The sequence below is a fragment of the Euwallacea fornicatus genome, unplaced genomic scaffold (assembly GCF_040115645.1).
Source record: "Euwallacea fornicatus isolate EFF26 unplaced genomic scaffold, ASM4011564v1 scaffold_76, whole genome shotgun sequence".
NCBI lineage: Eukaryota > Metazoa > Arthropoda > Insecta > Coleoptera > Curculionidae > Euwallacea > Euwallacea fornicatus.
The window spans coordinates 1-16,425 of record NW_027096044.1 but is presented as its reverse complement, the minus strand read 5'-3'; the positions used below and the strand labels follow the sequence as shown (position 1 = coordinate 16,425).

The 16,425-nt window shown below is 43.5% G+C and overlaps 3 non-coding genes across 3 annotated transcripts; all 3 read right to left on the bottom strand.

Moving 5' to 3' along the window:
* Positions 1-11,335: 11,335 nt before the first annotated feature.
* Positions 11,336-11,453, bottom strand: LOC136349963 (5S ribosomal RNA). The gene has a single exon (XR_010734024.1). It is a non-coding gene; the product is annotated as a 5S ribosomal RNA (ribosomal RNA).
* Positions 11,454-11,512: 59 nt separating this feature from the next.
* On the bottom strand, positions 11,513-11,630 carry LOC136349962 (5S ribosomal RNA). Its single transcript, XR_010734023.1, has one exon. It is a non-coding gene; the product is annotated as a 5S ribosomal RNA (ribosomal RNA).
* Positions 11,631-11,689: 59 nt separating this feature from the next.
* Positions 11,690-11,807, bottom strand: LOC136349961 (5S ribosomal RNA). Its single transcript, XR_010734022.1, has one exon. It is a non-coding gene; the product is annotated as a 5S ribosomal RNA (ribosomal RNA).
* Positions 11,808-16,425: the final 4,618 nt, after the last annotated feature.

Here is a 16,425-nt window from a genome sequence, read left to right as displayed (position 1 = left end):
AGACATTTTTCCACTGGGTTGGGGTCCACGACAGGTGTTCTCGTGCAAATTCTAGTCTAGACCTTCTATTTTTGGCCGAAATGTACGGTTTCTTAGCTGATTTTCTCCCGTAAAGTCCTTGTTCGTTAAGTCTTCGTCTAACAGACCGTACCAAGAGACTCAAGTTCGGAATTTCTTGCTTTACTTGTGGCGCCGTCAAAAATGGATTCTTTGTAGATATTCTTTTAATCACCTTATCAGTCTGTTTATCAGTTTTGCGCGGCCTTCCACTTTTCGGGACATTTCTAAAGGTTCTTCGTTCGCGATATGACGTAATAGTTTTAGAAACAACGCACCTATTTAACCGTAGTTGCTTGGCGATGTTTATTTGTTTCTCCCCAGATTCAAATTTTTCAATTATTAATTTTCGAACTTCTTCCGATAAACTTTTACCTTTCGGCATATTGACTAACTCAATGCTATTGAATTACTATAAATTTGCGACTCAAGTCCATCGAATATAATATTTTTATAAATAATAAAAAAATCTTTCTTTACTTTTGTCCTCCTGACAATATAAAAAAAATCGCATAAAAATAACTAACTTCTCAGGTGGTTGTTTATATACAATCCTAAATTCTTTAGCAACAAAATAATCCACCGAAAACGTTTAGAGTATTTCGTACCATAAGATTTCGGATTTGTAAGGAAAATGCATTTGTTGCTTAACTTCTGGCCGATAGTGTAGGCCATCGTTACCTTTTTAATCAAACTTAAAACCGGTAATTCACATGAATCAATTGCTTCCATTCTCCATTTACCCAATAAAGGGGTAGTCTCGGAGTATCTTAAATCAGTGAGATGTGCTTTTGTCCAAGATATTCTAGCTAAACTCTTTGGATGTCAAAATACGACTAGGAAAAATATTACATATGAAACAAGTCCAATTGCTCGAACAATACTTGAAGCTGATAATGAGGATTTAATTCTGACATGTGATGGCACTTATGCTCGACATCAGAAAAGCACAACAATGAATATGAAAGAAGGTCGTTTTCTGGCCAAAAGAAAGTACCTTTGTGTAAACCATTCACGATATGTACCACTAGTGGTTTTGTTGTCGACATACTTAGACCGTTCAGCGCAAACGAAAATGATGCGCGAACTTTAAGAACAATTCTGGAAGTTGAGAATCCGGGATTATCCGATTTACTGGAGTCAAGGGATATTTTTGTACTGGACAAAGGATGTCGGGACGTAATCGAATATTTAAACAGTAAAGGATACAAAGCAGCCATGCCAGCTCTCAGAGGCAAACGCAAACAGTTAGAGAGTTTAGAAGCCAATCGCTCGAGACTTGTAACAAAAGTCCGATGGGTCGTTGAAGCTGTTGAAGGTATTTTGAAACAAAAATATCAATTACTTGACCGGAAAATAGATAATAAGATGATCCCGACAATAGGCGAGTATTTTAGAATCGCGGCTTTTTTACAAAATCAGTTCGGGCAACGATTAACTTCCGATAAAGATGCTGAAGAAGAAATCATCGCAAGGATGCAAGCGCTGGTAGATACACCGAATTACTTGGCGGAAGAAGTGGAAACAGGAAAATGGGCGCGTAAGAAAGTTATTTTCAAACGGATTACTTCAAACGCGATAAAGGATTACCCTCAATTAACAGAAGCTCAATTAATATTATTTTTCACGGGTACTTATCAATTGGGCCAAGCTAAATCATATTTAGCAGAGATAACGAACGAGGATGATTCCCTGAATGTTGACTTCTTGAAAGATAATGTTAAGACATTGGCCCTATTTAGATAATAAGTAAATTAATTTGTATTTCTAGACCTTAAGCTACGCCCCTGTACAGCAAATTCTATTTCCCAGCATAGTTCAATAAACAAACCATCTCAAGAAGTAAAAGGGTCGTTTAGTACAGGGAAATACACTCATTTCCTTTTGCGGCACTAAAAATTGGGATATCTTTACGATACGTTAAGAAAACATATCGTACATCCTAATAAAAGTGCGTCGTAAAAATACCCCCCTAACGGTAACATTTTTCAAAATTAGGTACCAGATGTGTGAAAGACAGCTTGAGAAGGCAGCACGCCCCTGCCTGAAGGTTCTTGAATTTGGTACTTAAGATCTGGGAAGGAAGATTGCGGGGCTTTTTTGACTAGTGACTCGATCCGAACGGTTCAGATATTCTGATTCCCGGGGAAAATATTCCAAAATCGATATTCATTTTTAGTGTTCACGCGGGGACTTAACTGAACCACTAAGCTTGTATAGTGGCTCGTCGTCAGTTGGTCCTAACTCGTCTGGTTTCAAATTAGTTAGCAGAAAGATCAATAAAGCATTGTTATTGTTGAACGTGGTGTTGATTAATTGGAACCAGAAAACAATGTCCCTGATACTCTAAGTTCAGGGCGGTCCTTCAAACGCAACAATCCAGTCCACTTTCATGGTGAGTTCTACGTCAAGGACCAACAAACAGAGAATGCAACTATTTTGAGAGTACAATCTCGTTCTAGCCATTGTAATCGGAAAACCTACACCTTTTTCATCGATAATGCACTAAAACGAAATGATGCATCAGGTATATGCCGCTATTGCCGCTATTGCTGTGATTGCCAATGGAAAGCGTACTGTCGGTTGTTCTTCTCATGTGGCTGCAATTATTTATTATTTATCACATTCTCGTTACTTAGCCGGAATTATTAACCCGGCCGAGATTTTGACCAACATGTTTAAGACCACTGGTTTCGTAGGTGTCCAAGAAGACAGAGATGCGGATGAAGACGCTGACGTCACTACCCTCCCTGAATAATAACCAGTGTTTGGCTCTATGCCATATATATTGTATAGCGACGTCATTTGATGTTGGTGCTGTTTTCTGCGGCGTTAGTTATATGAATTATATGAATTTAGACTTAAACCAGGTATACCGATATGAAGTGAGCGTCAGGATATAAATATCTCGATATAGGGCATTTGTTGTAAACAAACCTTTTTTTTTTTGTTTGCTTGGCTGGTATGCAAACTGACAAACATATTTAGTACGAATCAAGTCCTTGAACAAATAACAATATATTATTTCGTTGTGCCAAAAATGTCGAATTTTGTACCACAAAATGATGATTTGCGGAAAGCATTAATGTTTTGCTTTCATTTGAAGAAAAGTGCTGCAGAGTCGCATCGAATGCTTGTCGAGGCATATGGTCGTTATGCTTTATCAGAAGCAACATGCAAAAGATGGTTTCAACGATTCAGAAATAACAATTTTGATGTGCAAAAGGAAGAACGTGGCAGACCACCAAAAAAGTTTGAAGACGCCGAACTGCAATCAATATTAGATGAAGATGACACCTTAAGTCAAAAGCAAATGGCAGAAATGTTAAATGCTGCACAACAAAAAATTTCTGATCGCTTAAAAGCTATGGGAAAGATCCAAAAGTGTAGAAAATGGGTGCCGCATGAAATGAATGAAAGACAGATGGAGAACCAAAAAAACACCTGTGAAATTTTGCTTCAAAGACACGAAAGAAAATCAGTTTTGCATCGAATTGTTACTGGAGATGAAAAATGGATTTATTTTCAAAATCCTAAACGGACAAAATCATGGGTTGTTTCGAGACAACCATCAACATCGACTGCAAAACCTGATCGATTCAGCTAGAAGGCAATGCTGTGTGATTGGTGGAATCAGGAAGGTGTGGTGCACCACGAGCTTTTAAAACCTGGTGAAACCGGTAATATTGTTCGCTACCGACAACAATTGATTAATTTAAACAATGCATTGATCGAAAAACGATCGGAATGGGTCAGGAGACACGGGAAGGTAATTTTGCTCCATGACAACGCACTTGCACACAAAGCAACACCGGTTCAGGATACCATCAAAACACTTGGCTGGGAGTTGCTACCCCATCCGCCGTATTCACCAGATTTGGCTCCTTCGGACTACCATTTGTTTTCATCGATGGGACACGCATTGGCTGAGCAGCACTTCGATTCCTACGAAGAAGTAGAAAATTGGGTTTGATGCCAAAGAGGCACATTTCTATTGGCGTGGTATCCATAAATTGCCAGAAAGGTGGTCAAAATGCGTAGAAAGCAATGATCAATATTTTGAATTTTTTTTTTCTTTCCTTGTTAAAATTGGTGTTTTATTTTCACAAAATAGCGCTCATTTCATACCGGTAGACCTGGAAAGTTATTGATATTTATATTCCTATACTTTGAATCGTTATATCCCAAATACTGAATTTGGTTCAAATCTGATTCAACGCGGGTAGATACTTCGAGAGGCCCTCTATACAGTGTGCAAAAATGGTTAGTGTACCAAAGTGCAAACTCCTCTAAAATCACCTAAGTTTTGTTTTTTTTTTAGATTTCGGCCCTTTGACATCAACACCGACAACCGATAAATCTACAAGTATATGAAAACAAAAAGGTGCTTTCTGAAGAACGCACCATTTTGCCCCACGCTGTACGGTGAATTGTTCCCGAGATATCGCGTTTTAAGTTTTCACCCTCAACCCCGCCCTGCCTTTGAATGGTGAGACTTAGGAAGTTGAAATTTTATGTGGTAAGTCCTTTGAGTGATAGGGACAATTAATAAAAATTTCAAATCGATCGCCCGTGGGGGTCGAATTGATCCCTTAATCTTACACGGCCTTTTTGCTCAGATATACTGCAGTTTTTTAGCATCGATATGTAGTGGTCTAAAGACAACAACATTTCATCCGTATTTATCAGCGTATTTAGCTACGCAAATTTATCTTTTAACGCGGTGAATTTGTTCTGCATACCTACTGTGCATACCTTTAGTAGTTTAGGATCTTGTTTATTTTCTCGTCCTAGGTTGTCGAGGAAGTTTACCTCGTAGTCCTCGGGTCGGAGATTGGATGGTCCTGGGGTAGTTGGTCTCTTTCGACGGGATTCGGCTCTTGCAGTTTCAGGGTCAGTGGTTAGACGTTGTGTGGATGGTGGGTGTCCAGTTCATGCCGGTTTGGCGGGCAGGGAAGCATCCTTGTACTTTGCGGTTTTGTCCCTTGACAGTGCTTTGATTTTGAACTAGTACACTGGATAGTTCTTATCGAATGACCTGTGCGAATCTCCATAGTTCGCGCACTTAATTGTGGCTCCCTCGCTGCATTGCGTAATTTCGTGCTCCTGAGCGCATTTGGAGCAACAAAACTTCTGTCGACAGTTCCTAGCAACATGTCCCCATACCTGGCACCTGCGGCACTGAGTGATGTCGCGCTGATTTCGCCTGTTTTTCCAACTAATGCGGGCGTTGGAGACAGTCTTTATTTGGTTTTGCAGCTTATTGAGGGTGTAAGAGCTGTCCACCACCACCAAGTACAGAGGGTGAAACATACTCTTCACGAGATAGACTTCCTTGACTGGAATTTCGCTCTCTTCTATGAGCTCTCTCTTCTCCTCCTCGTGCGAGACTTTCCGTTGCAATTCTCTAAGTACAAAGGTGTGAGTTCTCTCTTTGGACGTGGCGTTTGTATGGAACTCTAGATTTTCCAACTCGAAATTTCTCTTTAGGTTTGTTCAATCGGTAATGTCTTCGACGTATACAATTACAGAGTTTTTTGCGTATTTGAAGGTAAACTTCTTCTTCACGATTAATTTTATATTTTGAATTAGGTCCGTGTGACGGGCGAATTTATCTAGCACAACTAGTGGCGGGGGTTTGTCCGTGTCCTTTTTTCTTTGGAGGGTGGCAGATGCCTTGCGGTGTATCTGCTGGCTCGCTGAGGCAGCCACTTTTTCTTTAGTTTCTTCTGCTAATTCGTTTTCTGCATCATTATCAGTCAAAGGCCTGTAACGATTAGCCTTTTCAATTTGGATGGGATTGTCGATCAGGCTTCTCCATTTCGCTGTCTTGAGTGGGGTTTTGAACTCTTCTTGGTTCCTATTTTGGGAAGTCATTTTGTCCTGGTATTTCATCGGCGACATCGCGAGGCTCGTGTTGTCCGAAGTCCGTGCCCTTGAATTTGCCATGTGGATGGGAAGGTTGGGACTCCGTAGAAGATTGCTGAGGGTGTCCATTACGGCTTGTGGTCTCTTACTTTTCTTTTCCAGAACACTATTTGATTTTCGCTTTCTTGAGTGAACCTTACGGATGTGGTTTACTACTGTGAGAAGCTTTAGAGATGTATTTTGATCTAGGGCTCTCCCTACTTTATTCAAGAGATCCTTGCACTTTACGCAAGTTTCGTTGTCTTTAAGCAACGCGTAAAGTTTCCTTCGGCGCTTTAATTTATCTTCGGTCGTAAGTCCAGTAAAGGTATCTGTTCCGGGTTCACTCGTCACTAGAGATAAGACTGATTTATACAAGACATCCGTACGACATTCGTCTGTGTTCATAACACAACTATAATCGTTTGAGTTTTTATCGTCATTGTCCACCGATCAACTTTGAGGGACGAACAGGCACCCCCTCGACGGAATTCCTAATAACTCGGTGGTGTAAACACACACACACTAAACCGAATTTACAGAAAACATCGACAAATTTATTGTTTTCAGACGTTTGATACTTGGTTTCGGAATTTCAAAAATTTTGACTATACCCAACAAGTGCGAGGCAAAGACTGGAACGGGAACCGGTAGATCAACGTGGTATGACAGTTGCGTCTACATAAATGTATCATTTTTTTTTTTTTTTAATTTTTTTTTTTAATCATGTTACAATCTGTCACATATTAACTACAAGGACATTCAGCAACTTTTATATATGAACTTACAAAGAACAAAACAAAATATAAATGATTGAAGGGTGACCGACATCTCGGTCCTCCTCCCATTAGGTGCCGAACCTGTCGCTAAGTTCCAGTGGGTTGAATCTGTTCAATCCACTGGAATATCGAGAGGAGTCTAAGAGATTCAGCGCAAGGTGGTTGGGATGATTGTTTAGCCGGATCATGTACCTTCTGGCCTGTCTCCGGATTTCCTCTCTCACGGTTGCCATTTTGAGGTCGTTATGCAAAGTAAGGTTGCTCACGTACCAGGGGGCTCCCGCTAGCGTGCGCAGGTCTTTGACTGGAATCGCTGCAGAATCTCTATATTCGAGTTGCTAGCGGTTCCCCAAAGCTGGATACCATAAGTCCAAAGTGGCTTGACAATACATTTATAGATTAGGACTTTGTTGCTTAGTCCTAGTTGAGAGCGGTAGCCCAGGAGCCAGGCCAAATTCCTGATAATTCCATTCAATTGGACCCTTTTGGTGTGTATGTGCTTTCTCCACGTCAGCCTCCGATCAAGGTGCATTCCCAGGTACCTCACGCTATCAGCCTGCGGAATTGGCTGGTTGAAGATGCTCACCGGTGGGCAGGTTTCTCTTCTCAGAGTGAACGTTACGTGGGTTGACTTGCCTTGGTTTACTCGAACTTTCCATCTACTCGTCCACTCCTCCAGGTGATGTAGGTATTCTTGGGTATTCACAGTTGCGATGTGCGGGTCTGGGTCACAGGTTAGGAATGCCGTATCGTCTGCAAAGGTTGACAACATGCCACTGTCGCTCTGGACCGCATCCGCAGTGAACAAGGAGTAGAGGAATGGCCCCAAGACAGATCCTTGGGGAACTCCAGCGTGCATTCCACATGAGCGAGAGTGGCTCTCACCGACCTGTACGTAGAAACCTCGTTCAGATAAGTAGGCCTTCAGTATCATGTAGTACTTTGGGATTAGCTGTTTTATCTTATACAGCAATCCCACGTGCCAAACCCTGTCAAAGGCCTGCTGAATGTCCAAGAACACGCCCGAGCAGTACTGTTTAAGTTGAAGTGCTTCACTTATTTTATTGGTAATCCGATGGATCTGTTCAACTGTTGAGTGTCCCTCCCTGAACCCAAATTGGTGATCAGGGATGATTTCATTCTCAACAAGTTCGTTCTTTATTCTCCGTAAGAGAAGCCTTTCGAACACCTTCGACAGCACCGGAAGCAAGCTAATTGGCCGATTGGATGAAGGTTGATCTGCAGGCTTTCCCGGTTTTTGGATCATAATTGTGTGCGCTGTTTTCTATTGGATCGGGTAGAAGCTGGTTCTCAGTATGCAGTTGACCAGTTGGGTGATGAAAACAATTGTCTTACGCTTAAGTCCCTTGAGCATTTTGGGGGTTATCCAGTCATAACCTGGTGCCTTTTTAGTTTTTAACTTGGCGATAATGTTGTTGATTTCTGCTGGGCTAGCGTGGGCGATAGGGAGATCCATTGGCAACGGACTGACCAGGAAGTTGTCTATTTCAGCTCTGAATTCCGCGTCGTCCTCCGAATCCATCTCATTCGGCTTAAATAGCTCGCTCAGATGGGAAGCAAGCACTTCGGCTTTTTCGTCGTCCTTCCTAGCCCATCCGTTAACCGATCTTATGGGAGGGTTGTGCTGCAGGGGACGTTTCAGGTATTAAGTGGCCTTCCATAAAGAATAATTGGAAGTTTCTGTAGGATCCAGGTTCCTGAGTCGGTTTTGTAGGGTCTCGTTTTTCCGTTCTCTCAGTAATTCCTTGAGTTTCTTCCCAAGCGTGTCAAAGGCTTTTTTGTCATTTGGGCAGTGGGTTTCCTGCCACTTTTTCCTAGCTCTCCTTTTTTCTCTCACCAGTAACTTTATTTCCTTGGGATAGAAAATGTCTTTGCCGTTGCTGTGTTTTGTGTTTTCTGGAGTAGCTCTGAATGCAGCGTAGTGGATGACCCTTGTCTGGTGTTTAGTTGCCTCGTCGATATCTGCTTGGGTTTTCAGTGCTACGTGGAGATTTATGTTTTCTTCTATATATGCCCCAAAGAAATTCCAGTCTGTGTGAGCGTTGCATAAGTTCTTATTCAGGTTCTTGTAAATCACCTTGGTGCTGAGGGTGAGAATAACTGGAGAATGGTCAGAACTCAGATCCAAGCAGGATTGAACACTAACGTAATTGCTAGAGATGCCCTTCGATATGAAAAAATCCAGGAGGTCTGGAATCTTATTTAAGTCAGTAGGCCAATACGTGGGTTCACCTGAGCTTAGTGGCGTGCAATTATTTGTCTCTATGCATTTCATCAGTGTTCTGCCTCTAGGGGTAATAAGTCTTGACCCCCAACTTGTATGTTTGGCGTTATAGTCCCCTCCTGAGATGAATCTGTGACCCAGTGTCCTTAGATATTGGTCAAATCTTTCTGAAGAAATATTGTGACGGGGTGGGCAATAGGCCACTGATATTGTTATAGGGCCATTTCCGATATTGATTTGGATACTGGTGGCTTGGAGGCAATCTTCTTCGGTTTTTTCCATTTCGTGATGTTTAATACGATTTTTGATTATTATTGCTGTACCCCCATGGGCCGTTCCATCTGGATGTTTGGTGTCATATACCGTGTAACCCGGTATGTTAAAGAAGGTTCGGCCAGTAAAGTGACTCTCCGACACCAGTAGGACATCAATATCATTCGTCACGATAAATAGTTCAACTTCCTGACGGTGTTGGGCCAGTCCGTTTGCGTTCCATAATGCGAGGATGATTGTGTCTTTGAATTTAACAGAGCTTGCTCAATAATGTTGTGATTAAGGTGATGAGCGAGGACATCTGTTCCGCTTGCTTGATTAGTATTGATTCCAGTCTTTGGAATGATTGCTCCATTGATAATGAGGTTTGGTTTGGTTGGGTACTGATTTGGTCTTTCTGTGTGTGTAGAGGGGTTTGGTTTTTTGCCATGTCTGCATATGATATATTTTCTGTGGTTCTGCTATAGGTTTTTTGTCTGATTTCTTGTGATGGGCTGCTAGTTCTGTTAGTATTTTAGGGGGAGTTTCTTTTATTTGCTGCCTCTCTGTAGACTTTGCAGCCTCTATAATTGGCAGGGTGATTTTCGCCGCACAGAGCACAGATTGGAAGAGCAGTTCTATCCTTCGTGCATTTCGATGTTTCGTGTTCTCTGGGACACTTAACACAACGGAATGGTTTAGCACAGTAGTTTTTTGTGTGGCCAAACTCCTGGCACCTGGTGCATTGGACGATCGTTTTTGATTTTCTGGGAGGTTCTACTACGACTACTGCTTGTTGTAGCCGTTTTACTTTATATATTTCTTTGTTATTACCTTGTGGATTAAGGTTTACAAAGAACAGAGGAAGTCTTCTCTTGGTTTGCCTTTCCCTGACATTAATGACGTTTCTAACGCTATGTCCTTGCTCCTCAAGCTCATGTTTAATATCCTCTTCCAAGGCACTAGGGTGGATGTTGCGTATTACCACTCTAAAAGCTCTGTCTTCCTTAAGTTGGTATGTGTGGTATCGAGTTTCGGTTGTCTTGAAAAGATCTATGACCTTTCTATAGATTTCAACTGTGTCGGGGGATATTCTTATTTGCCTATTACTTAACGTTTTGTAAGTAAAGCTCGAAGAAATCCCGATATCTTTGAGTTTGTTAAGTAGGGGGTTTATGTTGTTTATTTCCGGCACGTAAATTGGGGGAGGTCTGGTTAATTTTTCTTTAACGGGATCATTGTTGGGAATGGATTCTCCCACTGTTAGTGGAGAGAACCTGTTCTGGCTGAGTATGTCTACTTCTATGGGACTTGAGAATTGTCTTACTCGTTTATTTGGTCTAACCACCGTTTACCACTGGTTATCTTGACGATTCTTGACAAGTGTGAGGGAAGCAATTTTGTTCTGTTGTTGGGGAGTGGATCGAGACGTGCTTGGTGTTTCTTGGTGGATTGCCATTTCCACGTTATCCATTTGCGATTTACTGCGGCTAAAAGAGCCGCAGAAATGGGGGAAACTTTCTTTTAGTCTAGGTACTAATCGTACACTCTTCTATTGTTGATGCCAAAATAGTTGAAATAGTTTTGATGTATTTTTGTTGTTTGTTTTCTTGTTGGATTCTTATCGCTGATACGCACGTCCTATCACTTCGGCTACTTAGAACCGATTATAAATGTATCATGGGTCAATTTTATTGATAGATCGTGAACGCAATGAAAAATAATTATTTATTTTATAAATAATTTATTATTTAATGAATTACGATCTGAACACGTTGAGTCAATTCGGCCACTACATCAGCTTAAGAACTAAGAACTACACATGCCCGTTTGTTCCCTCCTTATGCCCCAAAAATACCATCGTCAGTAAAACCAAGAAATCTGTTGGTCTATATTATGAAAGTAATTAATAAGCACATATAAAATTTCAATCTCTTCCGGCATCTTTAATATTAGCTTAAAATAATTTATGGTTTTCTAAACGTAACATTCGGTTATCAATTCATATGTTTCAACCTTTAAAACAATAAGTCTTTATGGGGTTGTCATATAACTGGTCGATACAAAAAAGCAGTAATTTGAAACATTAAAAAAAAAGCAACTGCACGTGGTGTTCCCAGGCGGTCACCCATCCAGGTACTAACCACGCCCGACGTCGCTTGACTTCGGTGATCGGACGGGAACCGGTAGACCAACGTGGTATGGCAGTTGCTTGTAAATAATTGTATCATGGGTCGATAAAAAACAGCATTAATTTGAAGCATTAAAAAAAAAGCAACTGCACGTGGTGTTCCCAGGCGGTCACCCATCCAGGTACTAACCACGCCCGACGTCGCTTGACTTCGGTGATCGGACGGGAACCGGTAGACCAACGTGGTATGGCAGTTGCTTGTAAATAATTGTATCATGGGTCGATAAAAAACAGCATTAATTTGAAGCATTAAAAAAAAAGCAACTGCACGTGGTGTTCCCAGGCGGTCACCCATCCAGGTACTAACCACGCCCGACGTCGCTTGACTTCGGTGATCGGACGGGAACCGGTAGACCAACGTGGTATGGCAGTTGCTTGTAAATAATTGTATCATGGGTCGATAAAAAACAGCATTAATTTGAAGCATTAAAAAAAAAGCAACTGCACGTGGTGTTCCCAGGCGGTCACCCATCCAGGTACTAACCACGCCCGACGTCGCTTGACTTCGGTGATCGGACGGGAACCAACTCAACTCAAAACAACTTTATTTACATATTAATAATTACATATTACACCTTAATACCTAAGTATATACATAAATATATTATATATACACAAAAATTAGAGAGTTCGCACTCAACATGTCGGACATGCACAAGAGTGCGACATAGGCCGCACGTGAAGCACGGTGGACGTTGTTATGTCCAGTCGTTATCAGAGGGTGCGTTAAAGGACGTATGCAAGACAGTTCACCACCTGGGCTCTTGGCTCTTATGTGACCATTTGCGAAACTAAAACCTACATGAGTAATACGAGTTTCCAAAATAGCTGTTTAATGTGGGACGTTATGCTGCTGGATTGGACTTTATACTGGAAAAGTGAGGAAAAAACCAGTTTCAAAGGCGGCTTCAGGTACCATGTAGCATTCAAAATTTTGGATCTAGGATCTTTGGAGTGCGTTTGCATGGTTCAGACCAAACTTGGGCCTTAAAGCATTCAGCGCAGTGTCCGCATTGTCAGGGGGGCGGAGGGGTACGCCGGTCCGTCCCCGCGACCACTACGCGGTGGTTTAAATGATGTTGAGGGGGGTGGGAAAGGCTGGTATGTGGGGTGGTGTTAGGGATGCTGATCAAGGGGGTCTCCAGGGTTTGGTGAAAATTGGGAGACGCTTGTACGCCGGTCCGTGCTTAACGGGTTGTTCGGGATCGAACCGCAAGCGGGTTATATCCCTGGTCAGGACGGAACCGAAGATTTGGCGTTCATAGAAGGTGTTGGAGGTCCTGTCGATGTACTCAGAAACATATTCGATCCCGGCAACCTCGTGGAGATCACGTATGCGCGCGTAGCTATTGGCAGACAATGCACCCCTCAGTATGCGATTCTGAAATTTCTGCAATTTTCTCCTTTGCGTGTCGGATATTGAGCACCATACGGGGGCAGCATATAGCATAATCGATCTTATAAGCATTTTGTAAATTAAGAGTTTATTGGCAGGACTCATGACCGATTTGGGGCTAATTAGTGGGTATAGCTTTTGCTGACCCGCAAAGGTTTTTTGGATTGCATACGTGACGTGATCCCCGAAGGTGAGCCGTTCGTCGAGCACGACCCCGAGGTACTTCGCAGTCCTCCGTTGATGGATAGGGACTCCGTCAACCAGCAAGGGGTTTATGATTCGGTGATTGGTGATTTTCTTGGTGAAAACCACCAATTCGGTCTTTGCAGGGTTGACTTTTAGCTTCCATTTTTGGAAGAAAGGTAGAAGAAGGCTGAGGTGGTGTGCCAGTCTCTGTTTCGCGCCTTGGGCGAAAAAACTGTGGTTGTAGATGGCAGTGTCGTCCGCATAAATGGCCAGTTTTGTGGTTGGGAGTTTCGGAATATCGGAGATGTACAGGGAGTACAGCAGTGGGGACATTACTGCACCCTGCGGAACTCCTGACTGTAGTAGATGGGACTGTGAGAGGGATTGTCCGATCCTTACTCTGAAGGAACGCCCTGTTAGGTAGGAGGCGATGAGTGAGATGAAATGGAGAGGAAGGTTAAGGACTACGGCGAGTTTGTACATAAGGCCAGCATGCCAAACCGTATCAAATGCTCTTTCCATGTCGAGGAGGAGCATGGCCGTGTTCATCTGTCGGTTGTATGCCTTATAAATGTCGTTGACAACCTTCGCCGCAAGGAGGGTAGTGTTGTGACCAGGTCTAAAGCCGAATTGCTCGGGGGGGAGGATGTCGTTCCTTTCTACGATCCTGTTCAACCTTGTCAGAATCAGCTTTTCAGCTAGCTTCGCCAAAGTGCCCAGGAGGGAGATCGGACGGTATGACGAGGGTAGGGAGGGATCTTTCCCGGGTTTGGGGATGAGGATTATTACAGCCTGTTTCCAGTCGCCTGGAAAGTGCTGTAATTTGAGGATGGCGTTTGTGATGTGGGTGATTTGGACGATGGCTTTTCTGGGCAGGTTTTTGAGGAGAGGATATGTTATGCCGTCCGGTCCCGGGGCTTTGTTGTTCGGGAACCGTCGCAGACATTTTCGAACTTCGGAGGGAGTGCATAGCAAGGATTGGAGGATGCGTGGGGGGATGGGGTAGGGCCTTTCGACGAGTTTGCGGGCGACCTCGCCCATCACAACCTGTTCCTGGTTTATGTCAGGGGTTGGAGCATGAACTGTACTCAGAAAACTGGCAAACACCTCGGCCTTCTCCGAGTCTGATATGAACTCTCCCCCGTCGTGCTGGATGGTGGGTATTTTCTGGTGGGTTCTGCGGAGGCCACGGGCAATCCTCCAGAGGGAATTGTCACGGACGTCAACATCGCGGAGTGTCTTCGCCCAGCAGTCGTTCCTATGAATGATAATTTTTTGCTTAATTGTGACTGTAAGGGCGTTAAAACGTAGGCGGTCAACATCCCGTCTAAAGGTCTGCCACCTTTTTCGAACTTTGTTTTTGAGTCTTATCAGGTCGATGATCTGGGATGGCAGGTTGTCAGGCGGAGGCCTGTCCGGCACCCTTTTCGCTAACGCTCTCTGTTGTCTCTGGATCACTCCCGTGAGGCTACGCACCTCCCGGTCCAGATCTTCAGGGGTCTCTATTTAACTTGAGACAACACAATCATTAGATACATTAAGCCTGTAGAGATTCCAATCGAAATCTCTGTAGGAGTACTTTGTGCCACCTGGTGGTGCCCTGAGTTCGTTCCAGGAAACGTGCACCGGGAGGTGATCAGAGCTGAGAGCGTTGTCAGTGGTGAGGTCTGACAGTTCGTTCAGGCCTCTGCTGATTCCCAGATCGATTGTGGAGGGTGACATACCGTTAGGCGGGAAGTGGGTGGGTGTGCCGGGGTACATCAGACACAAGTCCGCGTTGTCTGAAATAAAATCGGCAAGCACTGTGCCGCGGGTGTTCAGGCGATTATTGTTCCATATGCGGTGACATGCGTTGAAGTCTCCCAGCGCCAACACCCCGCGATTTGGTGGGAAAAAGGCACTGAGGTCGGCAGGTGAAAAATTGCGGGTAGGGGGCGCATAGGCTCCGATAAGGAGTACGCCATTTTCCAGCCGGATGCATACATGTTCTATGCTCGTGAGGAATTGAGGGAGCCGCTTGTAGTTGATGCGGTTACTTATGGCAATAGCCACGCCGCCTCCCCTAGCGTCCTGCCTATCGCTTCGTTCTATGGAAAAATGTTTTAGGTGAATTTTGTCCACGTCGCGTAATCTCGTTTCCAAGATTACAGCGACGTCGATTTTTTTAATACTTAAATAGTGGATGAATTCGCCCAATTTGGCCTTCAGTCCGTTGCAATTCCACTCGATAATGAATGTAAGAGAGTCTAGATTCTAAAATTTTGAATGTCGCATGTGAAAAATTGCCGACTGGCAATAAATTTTTGTTCGGGTGTTCTACAACTTTTCAGCATGGAGATATAGTGGTCCAAAGCCAACATCATCTCGTCCATGTTTATTAGAGTATTTAATTCCGCAAATTTATCTTTCAAGGCGGTGAACTTATCCTGCATACCTACGCTTTTTACCTCTGATATTGCTGGTACCGATTTGCCTTTACGCCCAAGGATATCGGGGAAGTTTACATCGTAGTCTTCTGTTCGAGTACTAGATGGTCCTGGGGATGCTGGTCGCTTTTGGGAAAGCTCGGCTCTCGTAGGTTGGGATAAACTGGTCGGGCGTTGCGTGGATGTCTGACGTCCCGTCCAGGCTGGATTTATGGGCAAGGGGGCTTCCTTATACACGGGTTTGTCCTTCAACAGAGCTTTGACCCTAAACTGATACACAGGACAGCTCTTGTCAAAGGACTTGTGTGGGTTTCCGCAGTTGGCGCATTTGATGGCGGCTCCCTCATTGCATTGTGTTATTTCGTGTTCCTGGGAACACTTGGAACAACGGGGTTTTCGGTGGCAGTTTCTGGCAACATGTCCCCACACTTGACACCTGCGGCATTGAGTGATATCGCGTTGGTTCCGTCTATTTTCCCAGGTGATGCGGACGTTGGAGACGATCTTGACTTGGTTTTGTAGCTTGTTTAGCGTGACGGAGCTGTCCATCACCACTAGGTACAATGGGCGAAACATGGTCCTCATGAGGTGAACTTCTTTAACTGGAACTCCGTTCTCTTCCATGAGTTCGTTCTTTATTTCCTCCGGCGAAATTTCACCCTGCAACCCCCTGAGGACGAACACATGGGTTCTTTCCTCCGACGTGGCATATGTGTGGAATTCCACATTTCCCATCTCGAAATTCCTTTTTAGGTTAGCCCAGTCAGTTAGGTCCTCTACATACACTATAATAGAGTTTTTAGCGTATTTTAGTGTGAACTTATTTTTTACTATCAGCTTGATGTTACTAGTTAGTTCTTTGTGACGGGTGAGCCTGCCCGGGACAACTAGTGGGGGAGGTTTGTTAGTGCCTTTTTTTCTTTGTAGGGTGGCAGTTGCCTTGCGATGGATTTGTTGACTCGTTGGGGCTGTTATTTCGTTCTCAA